The sequence below is a fragment of the Anopheles stephensi genome, chromosome 3, assembly GCF_013141755.1.
Source record: "Anopheles stephensi strain Indian chromosome 3, UCI_ANSTEP_V1.0, whole genome shotgun sequence".
Classification (NCBI taxonomy): domain Eukaryota; kingdom Metazoa; phylum Arthropoda; class Insecta; order Diptera; family Culicidae; genus Anopheles; species Anopheles stephensi.
Window position 1 is genome coordinate 67,012,321 of NC_050203.1, and position 24,478 is coordinate 67,036,798.

At 45.4% G+C, this 24,478-nt stretch overlaps 1 protein-coding gene across 12 annotated transcripts in view; it reads left to right on the forward strand.

Moving 5' to 3' along the window:
• Positions 1–24,478, forward strand: part of LOC118511777 (protein tyrosine phosphatase type IVA 1) — a 34,248-nt gene that overhangs the window by 1,231 nt on the left and 8,539 nt on the right. For 11 of the 12 annotated variants that reach the window (XM_036055274.1, XM_036055272.1, XM_036055282.1 and 8 more), the window contains exons 2-4: positions 12–558; positions 22,779–23,765; positions 23,841–24,275. The gene's annotated coding sequence lies outside the window, so the exon portion shown is untranslated. Of the gene's footprint in view, positions 1–11; positions 559–14,499; positions 15,718–22,778; positions 23,766–23,840; positions 24,276–24,478 lie in introns of those variants that run through there. The other variant, XM_036055283.1, reaches the window with a different exon arrangement.

The following is a 24,478-nucleotide window of genomic DNA, read 5'->3' on the forward strand; positions in this document are numbered from 1 at the left end:
TATTCTTGCAGGAGTTCATCCTTTCCGACGGTTTTCGTGTGCGTGTAACCCCGATTGTGGGCGAGCAAAGCAAAAAGAAAAGGAAGTGCGCTTGGGAAAATCTTCTGCTGAAGTGAAGTTGCTCGGAGGTTGTGTGAAAGTGCGGGCAAAAATTGCGAAACAGATAGGGAAAATCGGGTTTTACTGTCATTCGAGTGCGCGCGTGGCCAACGGTGCGTGTGTGTGCAATTTATTCAAGGCAGTAGTAGAGGTGGTGGTGGTAGTGCAGTGAGTGTGTTTCAGCAGCCATCATTGTTGTGCAGCCGTAACTGAATTCTTCACCTCCCCCGTCGAAGCAGGCAGCGAGGAAGAAACGGTGGAAAAGCTGGTGAAAAACGCGGGACAGGAAGGAAGAAAGCCTCCACTCTCCACGTGTGTGTCGTCAATCGGTGGATTCTGCTGGGCCACAGCCCACAACAAACCCGTTAGCGTTCCTCACCACGTTCGTGTGCTTTTCGACGTCAGCTCACGCGGTTCCATCCCGTTGCAATCGCTAATTCAATGTGTATGGCTTTAGTGGTGAGTACCAGAAACTGCAAAGAAACGTGTCATCATCCTGCATCGTCCATATTTTTTTCTGGGTAGTGGCCAACAAGCCTCGGGTTAGTTAGAGCGAGTGAGAGAGAGAAAAAAACAAAGATGGAGCATATTTTCGGGACGCACATCCAAAACCAATACAGCACGCAGCTTGCTTTGATCGCTGAAAGATCATTGAAATTTGCCAGAAAATTCCACCAACGTCCACCATGTGGGCGACCGGACCAGACGGACCAAATTCGTTGTGATAATGTTACCCACTACAAGTATGGGCCGTCGTCCATTCATTGCACGACATTTTTTGCACACTTATAAAAAAGTCCACTTACGTCGGTCGTTCAATCGTGATAAGCGGTGGTACGGCACGGAATGTCCGCCGACGGTAATCGTGGAGGGGAAAGGGAAGGTCTCTTTTTATCCCCTCCTCTTTCTTGCGCTTCCATAATCAATGGCAATCGACGGTCCCCGCCGTCGTGTCGTGGTCGTCGCGGGTTTTATTCGATGGGCGTTTCGATTGTGTGTGTATGTGTCCGTCCGTGTGATCGTGTTGAATCTCAAAATCATGAGAATTGGTTTTAATTTCATGCCTCCCCACATCACCCCCTCCCCCCATTTTGCCTTCACATGAGAAGTCACATGCCGTCTCCAAGTGGTTGGATTCCCGTACAGGCGGTGTTTTGTCTTTAGTAAGTTTCAAAGAACGATACCTTAGGAGAACATTTTAAAGTAGCTCAGTGCGGGTGATTCGGATTATAAATGAATGAATACTGAAATTTGCATTTAATTGATGATTGATATCGAGGCGACTCCTGAAGGATTTGCAGATGTGCATGCTCTAGATATAGAGGACCACAAGAATATACTTCAATGTTTGTTTATATGTTCGGGTTCATACCGAGATTGGTATCTCGTTAGACATGTGTGATACAGTACATCCAGAACCCTGGAAGATTATCCTTAGATTATTAAAGATTCCGGTTTAAAAGTGATCGCCTTCCACCGACTGGTCTGTGGATCGGTCTGGAAAAACGTAGGCAATCGCCAACCAGATCAAATCAATTCAATTTTCTATTCGGATCTCTCATCCGGTACAGAATTTAAGCCACGAGTTCTTCAAACCGTTACAGATTTTGCTATTCGATCTGTCATGTGCACACATTTTGATCTCTCTATCGTTATTTTCTCCAATTCTTCCAATTTCGAATCTTTTGCCTATAATAAGAAAACCATAAAAGATCTGGATCATTATGAAAAACTTACCCAAAAACAGACCGAAACCAAAACTCGTCTAATCCGCCAAGAAACCCGATAAAAACGAGACGGATTAAATAAAACCGAAATATTAATCCGTTCACATCCTGTCCGGGCTCAAAGGTTGAACAGCATTGAGCCGAACAGCCCTGTAGTGGAAGTAATTCCTATGCGCACCAACCGGAACGCACTATTGCTTTTTTGCCCTCCCAAAAAATCCTCACACTACACACACACCTGTGTGAGTGCCAAAACAATGTGTCGTCTCTAGATTTCGCTCGTGTTGTGCGGCACAAAGCCATGTTCAAAACCACCAAACCACGGGCAGCAGCAGCAGCACACACCAGCAAGCGGGGCACACAACCGTTCTCTCGGCTTTTCCGGATTCTTCACCGGGCTGTTGGAGGTCGAATAAATTTGTAATGAGTTTGTGGGTGTGTCTCGGTTTGTCTGGACTTTTCTTCGCCTGCAGATCCGTTCCAAGCCCACCAGGACACAGGTCGCCCTTTGTACCTGGTTTCACCATCTGTTGCGAATCGAATTCTAATGCGTCCCGGAATATCGTCAACGTGCGTGCGTCAATTTTTCTTTGCCTTTGCGAACGGCGGAGACACGAAGCGATGGAAAAGCAATACCTGGTTCATGATAAATTGCGTCAGATTTGATTGTAAGACAATGGTAGCAGGAGTTCTGGGGGGGAATGATACGAGAAAGTGGTGTATCTGCGTTCAACATAATTTTATGGTTCAATTTCCCGAGCGGTTTTGCCCTCTGTTCTGGGAAGTAACCGTAACTGGGTGGAAATATCGATCTTTCTCGTTGCTGCAAAGGTGAAAGCCCCCAAAAATGGTTGGTGTAACATTGTGCGAGAGGAATCGATTTACCTAATTCTACAGGTTTTGGATTTAATTTGTGCTTTTTGGTGGTTATTTTTGGAATCAATCGTTGGCGGTTGAATGGTAAATGGAAGAAAAGAGGTCATGGGAGAGCTACATTTGATACCGATGTCACTCCAGGTTCTGATAAATAAATGACCATTTTGAGCAGGTTTATAGAAAACATCACTATAAATCTTGCTGCTCTATTCCTTCTCAACTAAAGTCTAATGCAATCCGCCTCAGAACAAAGAGTGCCTCACCAGAGCGAAGAGAAACGCGAAACCTTTCCCTCCAAAAAGCGAAGATCGTAGGGAGGAAGCTTGGGGAAAAGCCTGATGGTTGGCGCTATCGGGGTGCAAAACTATCGTACCGTGTCCTACATTTGTGCAGCTGAAACTTCCTTGATTCCTTCCTTGCTGCTGCCACATGGCGGCGTCCCGATTTCTGCTGCGGGTAGGTCGAATTTCCAACGTAACCTGCCGCCTCCCCCCGGTGCACTGTGGATTTCTTGTCTCAAGAATCGAGAAAATCCACTCCATTCTCGCTCTCTCTCTCGCTTTCTCTTGCTGGGGTTTCCGGAGGGTGCTGGGTGGCAAAAAATGGGGGAAAGAAAGTATGGCATAGAAGAAGACTAGGACATGTTGAGGATTGTGGTTTTGTTGCTAAGAGGTATCAGGCGTATCCAACGAGTTCTACTTTTGACTTATCCACGGGCATTGATCGGTTATCTTAGCTCTCTGGGGTGGGGAAAATAGTCGCATTTCTTTTTCTCGACTCATATTTCTCGAGCAGGGCGAATGAAATACTGACAACTCTGAAGCAATATTTCATATTTCCTGCAGGGCACGGTTTGCTTTTAAAAGGGATTTAAAATGCTTTAAAATAGCGAGGAACCACATTGCTACAAGTTTTATTGGCGTGCAACAGTCAGTCAGTCATCCAAGTGATAAACTATTATCACTGTTTGTGGAAACAATTTGGAATCCGGGGCCTGGAATGGTGGCTACCGCGACGCCACTTACATTCCGCCAGAGTTATTGTTGTTGGGAAAGTCACCAGTTTGTTTACATTGGATAAACAATCAATCCGTTTGATGATGATGGCTGTACCGCTTTTACCGTTCGCTGCAAGGACATGCGAAAATCATATCGTGACTGAGGAGGTTGAACTGAAACGATGTTGTGACCATAAATTACTCTATACTGCTGGCAGAGATTTCGTTGATAATAATGAAATTCAGCTTTGAATTGGTTCAGTGATATTTGTTCGATATTCAGAATCTTCAAAACCTATTTTCTGGACTCTTTACCTGTTCTGTCCACCATAGCTTGTCTGTTACTTATAGTTTATAACGACTTAACAAATTCGAATAGTCCCTCTCAGTCGGCAGGAACCGAATCAGACAAAGCGTATCCTCCGTCTGGTTCCCGTTGGATAGATTTTCCGACGTTGTTTGTGTCACGTTCTTTTTCACGCCCATGCCATGCCAACATCGCCGGTAGGTACCCGGCCGTGTTCGTTCTTCCCGCTCATCGGATGTCCCTTTTTGGTTTCCCTATTCGCTTTTCAGTCTGTTCGAGTCGAGTTTTTTGTGTGTTAAGGTTACACAATTTTTTATACGTCTAGACAAAATTTCCCCCCGTCTGAGCTTCCCCCCGCTCTTTCAAGTCGCAGGAGGTCATTTGATGCTCTCCCCCTTTTCTGCCACAGTCAGTCGGGTTAGGCCTTTCCATCAATTGAGTATTCATTCCCCCTGCTAAAATTTTGCGAATATGTGTCTGGCCCAAACGGCAGAGACAGACAAAAATTCAGAACCCCATTTTTTCGGGTCGAACCGAATCAGGGGAAGCCTGTAGCGATTGCATTTTGACAAACAGTGCCCTACGGGAAAAACTACACTTTTTCGGTTTGAGTGTGTTGCTCAATGTGTTAAAAGAAGGCTTAAAGTAAACATTACGAGAATATATTAGGAATAAACCTAAAACTCAGTACATGAGATTTTTTTTTCTCTAAATATCTGACAGTAGATATCGGTCCTCGTCCAGTAACTAACTGGATTGAAAACTCCCAAATTTCATCTACACTCCTGTCAAGGATTAAATTTCGGTTGTTGTTTTTTCGGTCCTTCCAGAAAGCGAGGGACTGTTTGCATTTGTTCCCACTGTTCTGTATTCTTTTCATTATCTACACTGGTGGAACCGGCAGCAGCATGAGTTTCATCAATTCCGGTACAATAATGGAAGGTACTTTTCCCTGTCAGACGACCCTTCGCTTGAAACGTATTATACTCCTGCGGTGTAATGAATTCATTTACCAACATGCTCTCTTCCTTTGGGGATGTTTTTTTTTTTCGCTGTTCTTGATTAGAAGACCCACTTATCTGACCACGCTAGTTTGCATACAAAACTCCTGATGGTGATGCTCTTGTACACCGGGGTTAGATTACCTTTTATAAAACACAATAAAACATACCCCTTGGTATGGGTTTTTGCTTGCTTAGAATACGAATAAAATGGCACATGAATTGTAATAAGAGATGGGAGAACAAAAAAAAAAAACGAGCCCGAATCATTTCGTCAATGTGCATACGGTCGGTCGGCAAACTGTTGGCCTTGAACCAGGTTATTGCCCTGCTTTTATTCTTTGCCTCAAACATGTTGTTATGCGCGTGCAGAACACACAGTGCGCCCCGCTTCCTGTCGGGTGGGGAATAGTTGGTTGCCTTTTTCGGGTTTGATGCCCCCGCTTTCGAGGTACTACTGCTGGTGGATGAAAATTGCACCAAAACTTTGAACAGTAAAAATTGGAAAGTATTGCCAAACATTCTTCTTGTTTGGTTCTACTACCACAAGAGGTATTGGCCCGTCATTACTGACTTCCTTGATTTGAGTTTACCTGTAGCAGTATAGGAAGCCCTGCATGTCGGGGTTCATCCTTTAACGATTAATGACTTCCCTTCAGCTTGCAAGATCAGCTCATGTGCTTTAATGCCTCAGTTGAACAGATTACTTACAGTATCATATTCGCATTTCTTTACTCCAGGTGAAGCATAACATCAGGCCTAGTCACTTGAAATGCTGAAGCATTAATGAAGAGCTATTATGTTGGAGTTGGTCGACTAAAAAAGGGAACTGGCTCTGCTTGTGTGTGGCGCTGTCAGAAGCTAGAGAGGGAAGGGAGAGATGCAATATGTTTTTCGCTCCCCTTTTTTCCATGCTTTCCAGAAGTCATTCACCTTTTCCGGATGAGTCCGCTTGTGTTCCATTTTCCATCGCTTCATCATAAGGAATGCAGAAGGAAAGTAACGTACGTAACGCTACTGTCTGGCCATTATATGTGGCGTCCTTCTTCTTTTTTTGTTGTATCCAACTGTGAGTGCATCCGTATTTCATATTTTATTGGGGTTTGTTTGTTCCTTGAATTATGTCTAGGATTTCTTTATGTCAGAGTCCAGCATGTGTTTTATACGAGAGCTTTTGTGGAACTTCACCTTTATTTGCCCAAACATAAATTGCGATCGCTGCAGCAACACATCACGTGCTACCTTTTGCTGTGTAGGCCAATGAACTTTCCTTGGGTCACTTTATGCTGGTAAAATGGCGCGGACATTCCTTCATCGGCACCGATCGTTCGCCCGTTCGAACAAACTGATGACCAAGGCAAAAACAACAAGAACTCCTCAAACTGCAGGCCACTTTTAGTGAAAATGCGATCCGTGGGAATGGCAGAACTTCAGCGTCAAGGGCACACGGGCAAGAACGAGAGGCCAAATGTATAAATGCATCAAAATTATCTTTTCCAATTCGCCTCACGACGACGCGTTTTGCGTTCTTCTGGCCTTCTCTTTGTTGTACGGTTTGCATCGCCGGTGCATTCTTGCAATGGATCTGCGTCGCTCGGCTGACTGACGTTACCGAGTTTGTTTTGCAGCGTTTTTGCATTTGTTTTAGGGGTTGATCGGACGTGCGTGCCTGCGGTTTCCCGCGCCCGAGTTCCTCATTGACGGACAAGAGCGTGCAAGCCGTTGTTTGGCGGGCCAACGGGGGGCTCACCAACAGTGACGCACCAACGAAACGTGTCTTATACGGCGCGGTTTCCGCAGTTTTCCCACTCTTCTTTTCTGCCGTGGTCTTGTTTTCGGTTGTGGTTGGCGAAAAGTTCAACGATCGTCGTACCACCATGTGATCACCGAGCGAGATCTCCAAGCGAAGGTAGACGGCGTCTTCGGAGGGCGGTTGCTGGGGTTCTGTTCTGATCCTTTCTTGTCCTGTTCTCGCCTGTGTTTTTTTTTGCCCGGGAACGTAACATAATGTGTTCTGCTGGCCGATCGTACAATGAACTTTCATGTAATGTCAATACACTTTCGAATGCGGGGACGCGGACATGTTGCATGTTAAACAACAGGGTGGTTTTTATTCTCTGTGTTCAACGATCATCGAGATCATTTTCAGGGGCTGAATTGCTTTTTGTCGAATAATTATTTGGATGAGATAAAATGGTTTCCTATTTTGGGAAGTATTAACAGAAATATTACTTTATTGTTGATTGATTGAAGAAGTTCCCCAGTTTTGAACCATATTGTTAGACGTCATTCACATGACGTATCACGGAGATTGGTAGGGTAATAAGGAGCTCTCTCCCTAAATTGAAATGTAAATAACCATTCTCTACTTTATGTATACGAATTGGAACGGCTTATTGTGCTAGGATGTCTGGTGATATTCTAAGAGCATGTCCAACAGCATACAGGAGCCAAGAGAACAAGAATCAGGGTCCGACTCGATTGCTTGTGCTTGATCCGCCACTGTCTATCCATCTAGAGGGTTTAAAAGGATTTCATTGACTGGGTCGTCCAATTCCAGGCTTTCAGTCACTAGTGAACAGGAGCATTGCCAGTCTAATAGAGATTGTCGATAATAGTGACTCTACTTTCATCTCATTCGCACTGGGACAAAAATCCTTCTGAGGATCTTCCATTCCAAAGCGGTTAAGGGGGATCTCGTCAATTTTGGATAGTGGATTGAGTCAAAGTATCAGATCTATACAGTCCTATCTTCATTTATTGAACATTATCTATCTAATCCAATAAATAAGATGCACAACCACATACCTATACACAAATGTATATACTATTTCTAGTTTTCTACAAAAAAAGTGAGGCCATATTGTTCAGACTATTCTCCATATGCACTTAATGTGAGTTAGAAACTATCGACCTAGACGGGACGCTTCATCATTACTATCCAGCCAGCTCCAATTATCTACGTACGTTCGTTAGCTGATGAAGAAATGAAGATTAAGTAAAGCCATTTGATAGTTACGTGATGTAATCATGCTGTTTGTGACATTCATAATAATTTTTCTCGTTTTCCTTCTCGTGATGACCCGAGATGAAGCGGGCGAGGGACAGTGCCTGGACCCGGGGGTTCGGATGATGATAAAAAACGTTGCTCAATGTTGCCAGGATCCAGCAAGCGGTAGCACCACTAATGGAATCCATCACGCACTCATCGATGGCGATAATGTATGTTTCGTGCAAGAAGGTCCCGTCCCGAGAGCCATCTCATCATCTGTCTTCTTGTGTTGGCTTCCCGTGCTTGATGCGCGCGGCCAGTTGAAATAGGTCAATCCATCCATGCCTACTGGCATGGTTGACGGCGAAGGTTTCGTCCTTCCTTCATGGAAACGTGGATCGTGAAAGGTCAAATGCATACTTCTTTCAATGTGTGGCTTCTCTGTTATGGGTTTGGCTGCGGGAGTAGCGCCTGGTTGCGCTAGCGAACTGATAAAAATATCATACACTGAAGAAAAAAAAATCGATAATCGGCAGCAGTTGTGCCCCGCTGGTTGTTGTGGTGCGTTGTGTCCTTGCGGTGGCATGGGAAGAGGACGCATAATAAACGGGGCGCGCGCGTTAAAAAACACAAGGCAGTAAGACAACAGGAGAAAGTTAAAGGAAAAACTAGAGGACACAAAAAGGAGGAGAGAGCTTCCGTTTTTCCGAGGTCTTGTTTGGTAGAAAATGATTTTCGCGTGTCACTTGAAGTCGGTGTTATTACATCACGTAATTTCAAAGTGAAAAACAAAGATTCTTGTACCCAGAGACAGTTTTGGAATGATGGATGGGTCATTGTTATCCATTTGAAGCTCGTTTTAATTACCAATTGGTAGATAATCGCACAAAGCTCTTGGGTCGTTTTCGTTTCCTGACATTTTCCGGAAGGAGCATTTCTTCCTGCTTAATTGTTTTTGGGATAGATAACAGGTTTCCTTTTTCGTGTCTACAGTTAAAAATACTGACGCAGTTCTTTTTTTGGGACCAGAGTAATGGACAGATAATAGCAAGCATTCTTCAGAATTAGCTTTTTTCCAATGTACATCCCATGTCACGTTTCTCATGAACTTTGTCTGGACTGTTTGAAATGAACTATGCGGTAACGTGACTCATTCGACTCCGGTTACGACGCTTTCCACAAAAAAGCTAAGAACGCTAACCTACCGGAAGAAACAGCTTGCCTTGTGCCACCAGTTTTCCGGTGTCCACGGTTGGTGAATGTTATATACTGTGTGGGGAATGTTTGTGTACTGCGGTCAAACTGTTTTGGACGACAATTACGAACTACAAAGTGTGAAATTGGTTCCTACTGCACAACACCCCAGATTCTGTAATATCATTAAGTCGCTAAAGTATTTTATTTTTGAAACATTATAGCATCTATTTGTATTGCCAATGAAAAGAGTTATGACAAACTTTAAAAAGCATTCAGAAATAGCATTCTTCGTACCCTTCGTAACGCTCACGACGTAGAATGTTAACCTAATTCCACCAATGGCGAATGTTATTTCCTGCTTGAATCTGTAGCATTCTTCGACTTTCCCGTGTTCCCGATGATACAAAAACTGTGGCCACAGGCATTTTCGCGTCCGTCCTCTGTTCGCGTGTCCTTGGACGAGAAGTCTCGTCTTTTTTTTACGACTTGAGCGGAATGATAAAATTAAATAATCGTTCTGGTTCTATTTTTGCTGCGAAACAACAGCACGATATTGTTTTTGCTTTGCGCTCGTTGTGCGAATTTGTTGCTGACAGAGATCCCTGGCTGGTGGTTGTTGATTTTCTGGTGAATGAATTTTTAGACTTTTTCACCCTGCTCTTCGTAACAGTCCTTCAACTGGGCCATTAGCAGATTAACCCATTACAATGGCAAATGAGGTGGTACTCTAATATTTCGTTCCGTTTCAAATCAAACAATTTGCCACATTTAAAATGGTCTTCCTTGTGGTTATGCAGTGGGATCTTATTGCTACCTTGGGAAGATAGCATTTCGTTTTATCGGGAAAAAATTGACAAACCCACGAGCAGCAAACATCGTAGCGTGTGTATTGCGCGACACCGAAGAGTGCAAATTGGTGTCGCGTCAGACAAAGTGGGGAGAGATGTGTTCTAACCCATCAGTAAACTAAACAACTTCGGTCGGATGAAGTTTTAAGTGGCAGCAATTATAAATGAGGACTCGTTTTCGTTCCTACATATTTATACTTGTAAATGTTGTAATGAAGCAAACATTTGCAAGGATAAAATAAAAATTGAAAGCGGCTTTCACTGCTCAACCATTATGTCGCAGTACCCGTGTCTATTTCGTCTTATGATCGACGATCTATATATACTGACAGCACACGCCAATATTTGTACCGCTCGGATGGTGGCGACCTCCAGGTGACGGTGACGGAGCTCCGTCCGCTAATCTTAGCTTGGTAGCGCGTGTCCCGAGCGGGCGAGTGTAAGGGACACGAACTGCAACCGTGTCTCGCTAGGACGTGATGGGCACCTCACCTGGTGCACGAGCCGCACGAGCCCCCGGAAGGAGCAGATAGATTTATTTTAAGGGTCGCTGTTAAGTTCCGCCAGGAGCAGCACCAAAGGTTAGAGCGTCCGCTGTCAGCAGTGGGTGGGTTGCTATTTTTTCACATCGCTGTCGCTTGAATCGATCGAACCGGTTAGGTTCGATGGACGGACCGGGAGCAGCCGTCCCCCCCGCAAGTGGTGTAAAGCGACGTAGTTCAATGTCAATTGCGACCTTTTGCGGTTCTGTACCGAAGGCGAAGGCATATTGGTTTGTGCAGGGTGGCGCAGTTAGCTATTATCCGCTTCAAACGACCGTAAAATGGCAACTAAATGGTAATGCAAAGAATCGTCGTAGCGCTCTAGTTTGAGTTGTTTTAGAGCCTTAGGTTGTTTTATACAGAGAAACAGACATAACATAGAAGCTTATCTCTAAAACATAGGAACGAAATCGGCTGTAACATTTTATCACTTAACCTCATATTAGATGCATTATACAATTGCCTCTGAGAGAAATCGTTTCGCTGAGGGCAGCTGAGTCTCGGGTGTTGGTAAACGAGGCAAGCCGCATGACCGAACCTCAAGACTCTCTAGCTTCCGTCCATTCGTGTGTGCATGCATATCCTGTATATAATAATCACGTTGAATCTCCTGACGTTTGGTTTTGCTCGCTCTTTTTCTGTGGTTTGTTGCGCCTGTCAGTGTAGAGCCGCCACGTAAAAATGGAAGCTCGTGTCCGCGACCTTTACATTGTACCGGCAAGGGCATGGTCATTGGTTTGCGTGGATGTAGTGAGAGAGAGAGAGAGGGGGCGGGGGGGGGGGCGAGTGTGGGTGGCACGTTGCACACCTGCAGCTTTTTGCAGTAGTTATTACGTACTTTACCGGCAGGGTGGTGTGTTTCGTATCAGGTTAGGTAGGTTAGAAACAGTTTAATGCATAACAGCTACGAGTGAAGCGATCAATCATAGTATATGGTTGCGAGACACTTGGTAATAGCTGTAGAGTGGTTGTGGATCGTTAAGTATCCTACGGTTTGCTGAGTCCAGGAAATCATATAGTTGCTATTCAAACTAGTTTAGTGTCAACTGGACAGCGAGTCGTGAACCAGCGTATGCGCCCTGCTCGTTTATAAAGAAATGATTATTTACAAAAACAGACAGCTCCAATAGCTTTGAAGGGTCAAAGTCCGTCCCGAGAGAGCTCTGTCCAGCGTAAAAAGCTAAGACCACGTTCCGCGCATCATATGACTGTTGTTTTGACTGACAAGCCCGTGCTGGTTAGTCCGTGGTAACCCGATCGCCACGCCCTTACGATCACGTTAGCATTATTTTCTGTCAGCTCTGCAGACATGCGTCACCCTAATCTTAGCGGTGCAGTTATTGAAGTTCCCCCGTCGGAGAGATTGACTGTAAGTGAAGACTGTCCCGCACCGTTGGAACTGTGCTTTGTTTACGGTTTATTTTATTGCTACACTGCCCGTGTGTTGTCTTTACCGAGCCGGCCAACCTTTTTTTGTTGTTGCTTCCTTTGAGTTTAAATTTAAACAATTATCGTCCGTCGCTGGTTTGTCTCAAACGGTCAAAATATTGCAAGGTTTCGCGATAAACGGTGAAACATTCTTCCCATTACCACCGTCCAACGATCGACCGCTCCTCTGCTAGGTTTTCGGCTTTGTTTACTAACATGCGCGCCTCTGCGCAACCGAGTCATGTGATGATCGGGCAGCGTATTGTTGCTGTTTATCTGTCTCTGCGAACGAACCGGGCGACGTACGGCCTTTCTGTGCCTTTATGAGGGTGAAGAAAATAAGGTTTAATATCCACTATTCTACTTGCTGATGTGTGAAACTGCACGTTCGTTTGTTCTGTGTTCTGAGGGAGAAATCATCATTTACAGGATGTGTCATCATCCATTCATTGTACGAAGTGTACCTCAGCGTGCTATAAAGTGCTATAAAGAAAAATCTCTGTGTCACGCATGTTGTTTCAACTGTCGTTTTCGGTAAATTGCCAGCAATTAACATTATCTTAACAAACTCATGTTGCCCGGTATTCAGATTGCTCATATTACTAAAGCAAAGCGGAAACCCTCTTGTGTGCAGCTCAAAATAAGGTCGCGACTTTGGTTGCGTGACCGACATATCCTCTAATCAATCAGTGCGGTTGACATTTGAACACATCGCGGAAAGGCTGCAATGTTGGCAAACGGGAGCAATGGGATAACACCATTTTGAACTGTCATCAGAAGGATGCTGTCCCAGAGTGATGAAACACATCAGGAATGTTGTTTTCCTTTTTCTGATATAGGATTTAGAGGTAGGTTTCGCTTGGGAAAATGTATATATTCAACGGTAATGAGAGTGATCATAGTACGACTCTGGAACATGGATTATTTTGGATCGAGAATCCTCTAGCAAGACTTGACTTTCTTGCGCTGCACTTATAGTTTCAAAATTATAGTTCAAAATCTGCTCTGGAAACATCTTTTATTGCAAAAACTTGGCATCTCCCAGCATTAGTTTTCCCTGCAAAATTCCTAAAGAAAATTGTATCACTGTTGGCCTGTGATCTGTTGGCAGCACCCGTTAGCGCAGCGTAACGTTTGATTTACAACCTCGGGTCCAGAGCAACCAAGAATGCAACCGGATGATGATGATGCCGCAAAACACAAGAGCAATCAACCGTTGATGTTTTCCCGCCATTAGCGGGAAGCATTCGCGGGGGGGGGGCTACTCGTTGTTTGGGTTGTTGCTTTTAACTCTCGCCCGCCACCGATGATTGACGAATCGAACCGATGTTGGACTCACAACCGAATCACCATATGGCAAACGTTTCGGCAGTACGACGTCTCCTCGGCCCGTCGCTCTTTGCCCACCAGCATGACATGTGATCATCTGCCACTGCTGGTTGGTGCCTTAGCGTGTTGGTAGCCGCGTCATTGGGAACGTTCTCGATCGTGGAACATGTTCGAACTGAATGACATCGAACGTCGCCACGCTCGTGATAAAGTCGGGGGGGACTGTGTGTACGTGTGGAGTATGCGGTGCGATAGATTTTTTAAGTGCACATCCGCTGCTATCTGCTTTGCAGCATTGGTATGTACTTTCTGGGAGACAGAGAGAGGGAGAGTTTTGCTGGTTAATGGGAAAATGGTTTCCTGTCACCGTTGGCTGATAACGTTGATACAACCTAGCAGCGTACACTCCACATTCCAGTACTATCGATTGGCGGATGTGATTGTGTGTGGGACCTTCGTGACGGGAGAAGGTGTCTGTGTGTGTGTTTGCTAGTTGTTACAGACCCGGATTCTTTACCGCATTGCGGTTTTCCTGTCTTGGATGTTGGAGATACGGGTGTGCTTAGAACTTAATAATGCGTTAAATAGCTTCATCCAGGAGTTCTGAGCTTATCAGCACATCGGAAGGTATTTCCTTGTAACATTTACTAGAGTAGAATATGTGTTCAACAAGATCGATAGTGGTAGCAGATACTGAGCATGTGGACCTATTGAACGCTCGCAAGCGACTAAGTGCTAATTAGCGCAACACCCCCCCGTTTATATATCAGTCGTTTCGTGATAGCACGCCGAGCGGGGTGCAAATCTTTGTGGCGCTTACACAAACACTTGCTCGCACTCTACTACTAGCGAGGGCGCCGGCACGCTAGACAAATACATGGGCGCACGCGATCATCACTCCCATCACCCGTCGCATCGTCACACACGCATCAACCCGGATTTCAAGGCACACTCTGTGTGGGTACATGTGTGTGTGTGTGTGTTTCGCATCTGCATGGCGCTCTTGACATCTCGCGATCCACGTTTCGCGCTTTGCGCCCTACCGGAAAGCAAAACCCGCGAGTATAATCGTCGCGGTGTGGTGGAGACCCTGTCCGTGCACGCTCGTATGCTTGAGTGTGTTGGAGAGCAGCACGGATCGGATCATTACAATCATTAGCTAGCGATTCTCCCACGCGCCGAGACTTGAACGGGCAGGTTCCGCCAGGGCACGGCCAGTCTTTACCACCAGTTCAGAGTGGTTGAAAGCAACGATTTCGCGTGCCGTCCTACTTGATCAATCGAAGATCAGACAGCAGCAGGAAATCATCGCTGATAAGCGCATTACGTAGCAAAACATACTGAGTAGTGAAGTGCGTGCTGTGGGGTACGAACGCGTAGCTGATGTCGCAGTGGATCACGTCGTACCGCACGAGTTCTAGTGAATTTTGGCTAGATTGGACGAGTTTCTCTAGTGAGCAATAGGGGAAATCCAATGCCCACTCTTGTGAGATTATTCTACTTGATGTGTTGAAACGACGGGGTCTGATTGTGTGTTGAGGATCTGATGATTCCTACATCCGTTTTATGTGTAATAATGTTGAGCAAGACGAAGAACAAACGATTTAATGTCGTTTGCCTTACTCATACTCTAGCGCTGTGAGGCAAGCATTATGCGGCTTTTGGAAGTGATTGTTGCGTGTCGACGAGAGCAAATCTAACGAAATCTTTCAACGAGAAGTGTACCTGTTGGTTCCCATTTTCTATACCTTTACAATCCTCGTCACCCATAGGCGCAGAGGTGTCGACGGAGAGGAATAATTTAACTTCGGTGGGATAAAACAACATTTGCCAACGCCCGGACAGAAGTGAACAGCTCGGCGGGAAGCTTCTCCTTCTTTACATGATTGACAGTAAGGGGCACTGTCCCAACGACACCATCATCATCGTCATCATTGGCCGCGTCGCACTAACGCGCCAGTGGAAGATTTTGCACTCGGCAGTGAACTGTGTTCGGCGTCGGTTCGGTGGAAAGTGGCAAGGTTGCTGCCCAAACGTAGTCCTTCCGTCCCGGGACCCGGACGCTACCATTCGACGGCGAACCGTCTGTGCACAGGAAGCATTCTTCAAGGAGAGCGTTACATGAACCCCGAGGTGATCAGTGTTCGAGGGGCGGTGTGGTGATCCAACTTCTGTGCTGTATGAGCCTACTGCTGTAGAGTAGCAGTGATCGTGTTGTTGTTTTTCTCGTAGACTTGGGAGACGTTAAGGGTAGCCGGGTATAACGGGTACTTCGAGGCAGACCAGTTGGGTGAAATTTTATGGACGAAATCTCACGGCCGTTAAACGAACATTGCCAGTGACTGTGCTGTGCCGCCGTGTGCTGTTATCCTCAGTAAGTGTTTGAACGTTCTTTATCAAAGTTTAGCGTTTTCGTTCTCATTGCCTTTTTATTGGCCCTTTTTTATCTCACCAACCGGGTACTACAGCTGCGCAATGCGAATATTTACACAAAATCTCTGTGCAATCCTCTCGGAGGAGCCCTCATTCTTACATCGACAACAATGGCGCCCCCGAAGGGGAAGAGCGCCATTTTGGTGGGGGTAGGGAAGGATGGGGCTGTGTGTTGTTGTTACTCATCACCTTCGGGGTTTTGTTGTATTTAATTTTGTTTTATCATCACTGTGAATATCACAACACCTTGGGTTGCGGGGAGGTTTAATTTTGTCATATTGCGGTTGCTTTTGAGCGTGTTATCTTGTACTTGCTGTGGTAGGTTCTTTTTCACCTGTTCTTTTCCAAGTCGTGCCACCCCTAATGGCATCATCTATTAGCATAGGGTTGTGGTTTTTTTGAGTCGTTTTATCGCACCTTTTGGGGTGTGAAATCTATCGAGCTGCATGGAAGATAATGTTTGTCTGTCGCCAAGCTTGTTTCTATAAGATAAGAGTTTGAAGAAAAAAAAACCCGAGGAATCGACTCCTACTTATCATGTTACCAACCTTAACTGATGTGAATTACGTTGCGACTTATTTAGTGTGTAGTATTTCATTAGTAAAGCGCTCATCTTTGTCGGCCAACTTCCAACGCGCACAGCACGTCAGTCCGAGACAAAGTTCGTAAATATCGGCTCAAACAAGATTGCGTAGAAAGATTGCACGAAAACAAACAAATCGCGCTCTCGGCGCTATTCCGTTCCCCTGGATCGGGTGGTTTTTTTGTTGTTGTTTTGTCCGCCGTCCTTTTTGCGGTGCTTTCCGTGCGAGCAGTGTTTCGCGATCTATTTTCATGTTCGCATCATCACTCCGAACCGGCTGGCTACAACGCACAAGCGCAAAGTACTGAACCGCCGACACGGCGATCCTGTGCGCGAACCCCGGGGGCCTCTCGCGCGGTATCACGTTTCAGGGAGAATGAGCACGCGAAACGAAGCGTCGTGGCCGCGCACCACCAGAGATCAGCGCGGAATGGATCGCGTATCACACGTAAAGGTGACCTAGTAATATTACCCGCAGCACCACGTTGCCCGCCTCCCTGACAGTCACGCGCGCAGGAAGTAAAGGAAGCAGCAAATACAATGGAAAGCAACTCTCCCCTTTGTAGCCCGTAACTTTTCGCACTGCAGTTTACGCGCGGGTGGATCGCAACATGGCCGGTTTTGTGTGTGCAACGAACGGTCAGTGTGTGGTGTAGTACATTGACACTAGGAACCGCGCGCACACATCGGTGACAAACCGCGAGTGTGGTCTCGATGAATGCGATGATCGGTCGGGTAACAGCTGAGAGCTATATTTATTTCCCCTAACCGAACCGGCGGTTCCATCCGTGACTGTTGCTCTTGATGCTCGTCGTATGGCAGTGTGCGTTTTGTTGCCGGTGGGTGGTTCTGTGCTTTCTGCTCGGCCTAGGTTCTAAGATGCGCAATAGTAAGTAATTGATGCTGAATGATTTGAATTACACTGCACTACCATTGAACGATCCGGGTGTGCATTGCCGCCCTGGGTGTGATGGATTATGGACGGACGCGATCATTTTTGTCTGTCGCTTTAACGGTTGTAGGCAATTTTTCACTCTTGGCTTGTTTCGTTTGAGTCGGCGATTTTTGACGGCCATTTATTGATGATTGGATGCAAGACTTACAGGATTTTGAACATCAATAGAGATTCGCCTCAAAACACATAATCTCTCAAAGTATAAATTTGTTGCTTGCGAAGGACATATTCATAGCAATAGGGCCTGGCCGTCCTTAATGATTATGAAACGAACATATTCATATTAAAACATCATCAGATATTACTTCCAGAAAGACTTATTTTCCTTTTTTTTGTACCTCAACCTCGAGAGATCATACCGGCCCTCATCGAGTGATCATGGAAGAGTCCTTAGAACTACTCAAGATCGCATCAACGCCATCTTCTTCTTACTTGCCATTACAACAACCTTGAATGGTCTCAGCCTCCCATTTCTGGCTTTCTGTGACTTGATTTTACCCGTAGTAAAGTAGTCAGCTACTCTGCGTACGGGAAGGCGGTCTGGTCTGGATGGGATTTGAACTCTTTTCTTGCCGTGTGAAGACCGTCACTGCTGTTGCCTCGGCCACCGGACCGCCCCATCAACGTTATCACTGAAACGCTTTTTGGAGGCCACCACTACGTCTTGTCGATTATGATGACTCATGAAGCCTCCAGGGACTAGATTGTCCGGTGTCATTATGGTTACATGCCACATGTACTCCCGTACGCAGGAATGAATTATCCAGCTTCAAACTAGGAACTCCAAAAATGAAGCTTCCAACACAAACTTCCTGAAGGGCTAAAGAAAGAAACAATCTGCAGAGTTAAAGCTGCGTTGATTTTTTTTTTATTCATAAAGCCCTGGCCGTATTGCTAGCTGCGTTGATTTTAATTATTTAAAATTTAAAATTATTTTTTAATTGGTACCGCTAACACTTTTCTATCTGCTCACAATTCTCTACGACACTGGTGCGGTGTGACGAAAGCCTTCCCGGCCACGCAATGAGCATCACAAACCACTAAATGCGACGACGATCTCGGTGAATCACCCTCAACCGTAATCGCTGTCGCCGTTTTGCTTTATGGGCTCATCTCCCGTTTTTTGCGATATCACGGGGCGCCCTGCACTTTGTACGATCCTCGTTTTTCTTTCCGCTCTCTCTCTCTATAGCGGCTTGACTTTGTAGCGACTGTGAAGAAACACGACACACGCTTGTACAACCCCAAACACTGGGGGTCGGTGGGAGTGTGATGATGACAGTTAACTTTATGACCGGGGCAGATACAAATACTGTACCTCCATTATGCCGTGCTCCGCTTTATACGCTAGTCGTGATTACATGTTGCATCAATCTCTCCCAGCCCATTCACTGGTGGTAGTTGTCTATTTTCACGCCAACGCGACGTGTGCAGATGATGCAGCGAGAGATAAATGGCGAGCGGTTGCACCGTGCAGGAGAAGGCGTAGTAAGTTGATTTCGATTTCGTGAGGTTTGCGAGCTCTCGCGGAAGTTGGATGCTGCTGCGTGCTGTGGGTTTTTCGGATGCCATGATTGCCAGCTCGCCAAATCGTCCAATGACGTCATATGATGGGAAGGAAAACATTGTTGCACTGTTGCAGATTGAATGCTGGCAGCGGGATTGTAATTGCAAACTTGGTTACATTGCTTTTACCGACGCTTTTATTGGATTAGCTGCTGGGGGATGGTATCGGGAAGGATTAAGGGTGGTAAAAGAGAAAAACGGAGGAACAAAATTGAGTTTAGACATCAGCGGTTGAAGTTTTTAGACCCCCGATCGACTTAACAGAAGTTCTGCAATGTCTGCAGTATTTCAAATTCTCTTAATAGACATAATTCCTTTAAACTGTTGGGAACTCCGCATGTTATACTTTATGAGGTAATAACGATCAACATAAACTACGTTTGATATCAAGATGATAAGAGCGACATTTTAAGATGCTCACCGCCGATATTCAATGCCATAACAATTTCTTGGGCATCAATCTGTTCAATTTGCATTGCTTCAGAATTCCCGGGAATTCATATAACAAAATTCCACCCTTGTCGCCGTTATCTGCGTTCCTCACCGATCGGTTCGAACACTGGCACACCCACGTTCGCCCGCCAGGCTCTAGGAATTCCATCTCCACTCGGTGCATTCGTAATTGACTTCCCGAGGGCAGCCCCCGCCGTACTCAATCCATTTTTCAATTTGAATCCGTGACATTGTCCATCCATCGAGGGGGAGATACGGTGTAGATGCCTTATATGGCGTCAATAGAAGCGGGTGTTTGTGTTGCGTATGTCGCACAGTCTGCTTCACGATTTGCGTCACAGGCGGGGGGACAAAATGAATTCATTCTGTCCATTCCGCCCAAAGCAACCTTCCCTTTTCCTCCTTCTGCGAGCGCTTGGGACGTTATGCTTTATTGTTGTTCGAAAACTACTAAATACATATAGTTTGCGGAATTTTTGGTTTTGAAAGAAAACGATTCCATCTGGTGATCTGTGTTAGTCACCGCAACAACAGCAACAAGAAGCTTCGACGAGAATTGTTGTTGTTTAGCATTTAGTAGTACGCACACGAAGTTCGTTAAATGGCGAGCTCTGGAACCGTCATCGTGAGAGAATGATTAGCAACGACTGGCAAAACAACTTCTTCCCCTACTATCTGCCCACTTTACCCTTTGGGCGGTACCACCCCCTGTTCCACTCATTTGCCTGTGGGGGCCACCCTTTTGGCAGAGAGGAGGGTGGTTTGTGTCGATAATTAAAACGGGGCCACCGCGACAATGATCGTGTTTGTTTGTGACAATTACGTGCCGCGAGGAAGCAACAAACGAATTGGTGCCATATTGTAATGTAACTTATACTCTCCGCGTACTTACGGCTAGAACCTGGTGCACCTGCCAGATTGTGTCGAACACATCTCGCAACGATTGAAAATATCAGTCGCAATCGGTCGCTAACGGCGAAATAAATGGAATGTAATAATCATCGGGATTATTCGTCCGTGGGCCACCAAGTTCTTGTTTTGGGAAGCTACACTTCGTTGCCTGTTTTGTGTGTGTTCAAGTGGTTTGGTTCGGTGGGCTGCACTCTACATACAGCAGCAGCTTGACGTAAGCCCTCCGCATATACATATACGCATACTCACATCTACATCACGAAACACGTACAGCGCGTGTTTGGAGTGGTTTTTGCGCAACCGCTAGTGCAATCCGAAGTGCGGAGGAACATGCGGAGTGTCAGCAGGAGGTGAGCACTGGGCACACACACACGCTGGGTGTTGCGAGATAAGATAGAGAGTCCCGTGGAAAACGGAAGGTGAACGTGAAACACGACGTACTTTCGATGTGGTTGGAATTGAAAGTAGAGTGCTCAACATAGAGAACATATGAAACGTTTTAGCTTTTATGTTCCAAGAAGCGATTTTCCGATCCGCTATTTCATGATCTCTCTCCCGATTATGTTCAAGTTGTGGCAGAATCTGGAATTTCTTTCTCCAGAACGTATTCTAAGCTGACCTTCTCTGATAACCAGCTCAAATGTGTTTACATATTACTATAACTTAAGTTACTATTTGCTAGAACTTTTTTTCCCAAATTCCAAATAGCAGAAAACAATTTAAAGCGAGTATCTTTAACTAAGCATCACAGTAATTCACAAGTCCAGGCAGCCATTTGAAATCACTAGAACTTCAGCAGTCACTGATATCCTCTTGAACTCTGCTATTTACGTCCTGCCTGTCAAACTTACATTTCTTTACCGATCTGCAGCGAAATTCCCATTTTCTCTCAACGAACAAGACAAAATTGGCTTATAATATTGGCACCATGTCAAAAGGGACAGAACTTTGATGGGCGACAGATGGAAATCAGTTTTTGCTTATTTCAGGTAGCATTCGGATTTAGGCAGTCCTGAAGCTGCCAAAGACATGTTCGAGGACCTAAGCTTCCTGATAAGCTTCAGACTTTTATTTACCAAGGACAACCGAGATGTAATGCTATTTTGAGTGCAATAGTTGAACTCGAGAAAATGTGTTAGCTTTTTCCAAATGTTCCAAAAATTATACCAGTATACCTCCACCTCTTCTTCCTTGGCATTACAACCTCGAGAGGTCTCGGCCTGCCATTTCTGGCTATCTGTAACTAAATTTTATCCGTAGTAAATTTGAAGGGATTCGAACAGAGTTCGCAGGGAATTGAACCCCAGTCCGACCGTGTGAAGACCAACGCCGTTATCGCCTCGGCCATCGGACCACCCCGACCACCAGTGTACCAGACCACATTAAAAAAAATATTCCAGTTTTCTGAAATGGTATTGGTATTGAACTCTGGATATGATTACAACCGGTTCTATTGCTTGGTAGACAGGATTAGTTCAATTGAGCCATTCTAAATTGTTGTCCAAAACATTTACGAGATTTTAATCCTCCCTGGCCAACGGTTTTGTTTATAGTGATATAACACAGAAGCAAACAGTAATGACTTGTACAAAAACTAGTTCGTATATACTTTCCCGACCACTGCACAGTCGTTAACTCTCCAGATCCCCGATTGGTATCGGGAAGGGTGCCCTTAAGGTGATAATTTTCTTAACGTTTTTGCTTGCTATATCTTTCTAACCTGGCACGCAGTAAATGCACACGGCGCTTGATTATAAGCCCCGATAAGAGAATGTTCCAATGGTAATTGGAAAGGGTGGTGCATTTTCTTTTTTCGCCTTTTTTCCTGTTTTTAAACGTTGTTGAGTGTGGCTACTATCGCCCATACCACCTCCCCATACCCCTTGCTTGCTGTGGTGGTGGTGGGTCATCAACAGAAATGGTGCAATGCTTGTTTGTGGCCAATGCCCATGGCAGCAGTAAGTGTATTGCATCATTCGTTAAATTAGCTTCGGCTTCGGTGAGTTCGAACCGAGCCGTGCGGCGCCAATGTCAAGTTCAGCGTGTCAAGTGTGTAGGAAATTGATAATGGTGTTTGAATTTTATTTGAATTTGTTTTTTGTTTTAGCGGGATAATTTTGCTCCTTCCTGCGGGGAATCTAAAGAGGAAAACCCTGCCTGACGCTTTCTGGTGCGTAATGAGAGCAGTGGGAAATTTTACTGTCCTTGGCACAATTTCTGTGAAATCGGGGTGGGATCAGGATATGGTACTACTTTGTGTTGCATTTCTTCCGTTTTGTTGTTTCGTGTTTGTCTTTACCTTGAGCCGGAAAGTTGGGCATCTGCCAACAAATGGTTGAATTATGACATCGTCGTTTATTTGAATTTAAAAATGGGTTTGCCAATGTTTCTCTATCGTTGTATGCGAAATAACACTTATTGGGAAATTCTATGACTCTATTTTCCCTCAAGCCTTACCAACATCATCATCATCATGGCGTTCTGCAAACTGTGTGACTAATGAAAGTTTTCTTACCCTTGCTCTCGCCAACAGCTGGTGCGGCTAGTTCCAACCTCTATGGAGTTTCAGCTAGACAGCGCGGAATACTGCCAGGCACAACACAAATAAGCGAAAGGCGCGCTTTTTCCCTGCCACATCACCATCACAACACCATCGCCGCCTGTACCTCCCAGGAAGGATACCGAACTGGAGAAAGTTGTAGCGTTGATTAGCGCGCGAGAGAAAAAGTGTGCGTGTGCCGGAGCGTGCGTGCGTGAGCGGGGGCAGGCAGCGAACTTGCAGGAGATCATCCTCCAGCGTAACCGACGAATGGTGTGATTATTGCTGCGTAAGGAAGGCGATCGCGCGCAACACCCGCAAATCTGTGAGAGCTTTTGAATGAGAAGCCCCGAGCTGGAGCGTACATTGGAGAAGAAAGTGCTGCACGCAGTAAGCAGACGAAGTATCGACGCCAGCAAGCGCGGCCAATTTTGTTATTGCCATAGTCCGCAAGCAGCATCATCAAGTGTGTGTGTGTGTGTAAACACAAGCGGGACGTGTAAGAAGGTCCTTGGAAGCGATTAGGCTGGCGATAGATAAACGAGCGTTAGAGGACGATCGATCATTATAGCACACAAATCATCCGCTTCTCAAGCACCACCACCACATTTGAGAGTACAAGGAAGGTGTTGTAGGGGACTCGTCATCGTAGCAAAGCCTATACCCATCCCGCCATCCATATCGGAAGAAGAAAACAACCGGCGCAAAGACTAGCGACAGTGCAGGCGAGCTTCATTTTGCTTGGGCAGCGAAAAAAGCGTGCATTCGTGTCCTTTCCTTTCGGTTACGGCATCCTTCAGGCGGCAGCACATTGCTTGCTTTGTAATTGGTGTGCGGTGTCTGTAATAATCCCATCGTTTTACCCCGTGTGCTTGAGCACAGAACTTATGCGTGTGGCATTTCGTTGCGTGTTCTACAAGAACGCCGTGCATCGGATATCTTCGACAACTGCAGGCAAAACTCGGCGGCAGAAAACAATATGTAGGTAGCAAATATTAAGAGCATGTGTGATTAATGGATGGTATCTAATGCTTTCCATTTTAATTTTCTTTACAGATTGAGACTGATTGTAAAATAGATCTATTAAGAATAGTAACCAAACAAGTATAACCCCCCCCTCAACCGATTATCATCAGCCGCTGCGAACCAGCAAACCAGGGACAGTGACCGCCAACACCGGCGATCCTTCCGAAGGCGCTTCAATCAACGTAATCAAAATAAAGTACACACACACACACAGACCAGACACACTTCCCGACCAAGTGAAAAAACACTGTAACGAAATCCTAAGATCTTACTGCTGCTGAAGACCCTTATATCGCCCTAGCCCGTTCCAAGGGAAAGCGGCTAACCACAGTTCCACCGAATTTTGGCCGATGTTTAAGAAGGAGGCGCGATATAGTCAAACGAAATACATAGCTGTAGTAGTGTGAATCGGAGCAGCCATCTACGTCCCCGCAATAGCAAGAGCAGGGTTTCAGATGAATATAAGTAAGTTTCGCAATGCATTAGCATGCTAATATGAGTATGTTATTAGTGTTAGCTTTTTTCACTGATCTGTACTGTAGAATTCAAACTTATTTAATGATTAACTTAATTTATTTTCGTTGTTTATAAATAATTATTTAATGGAAACTAATTGAATTTGAACGCTCCTCTATCGATTGCAACAATCGCTTTTTGAGATCTAAGCG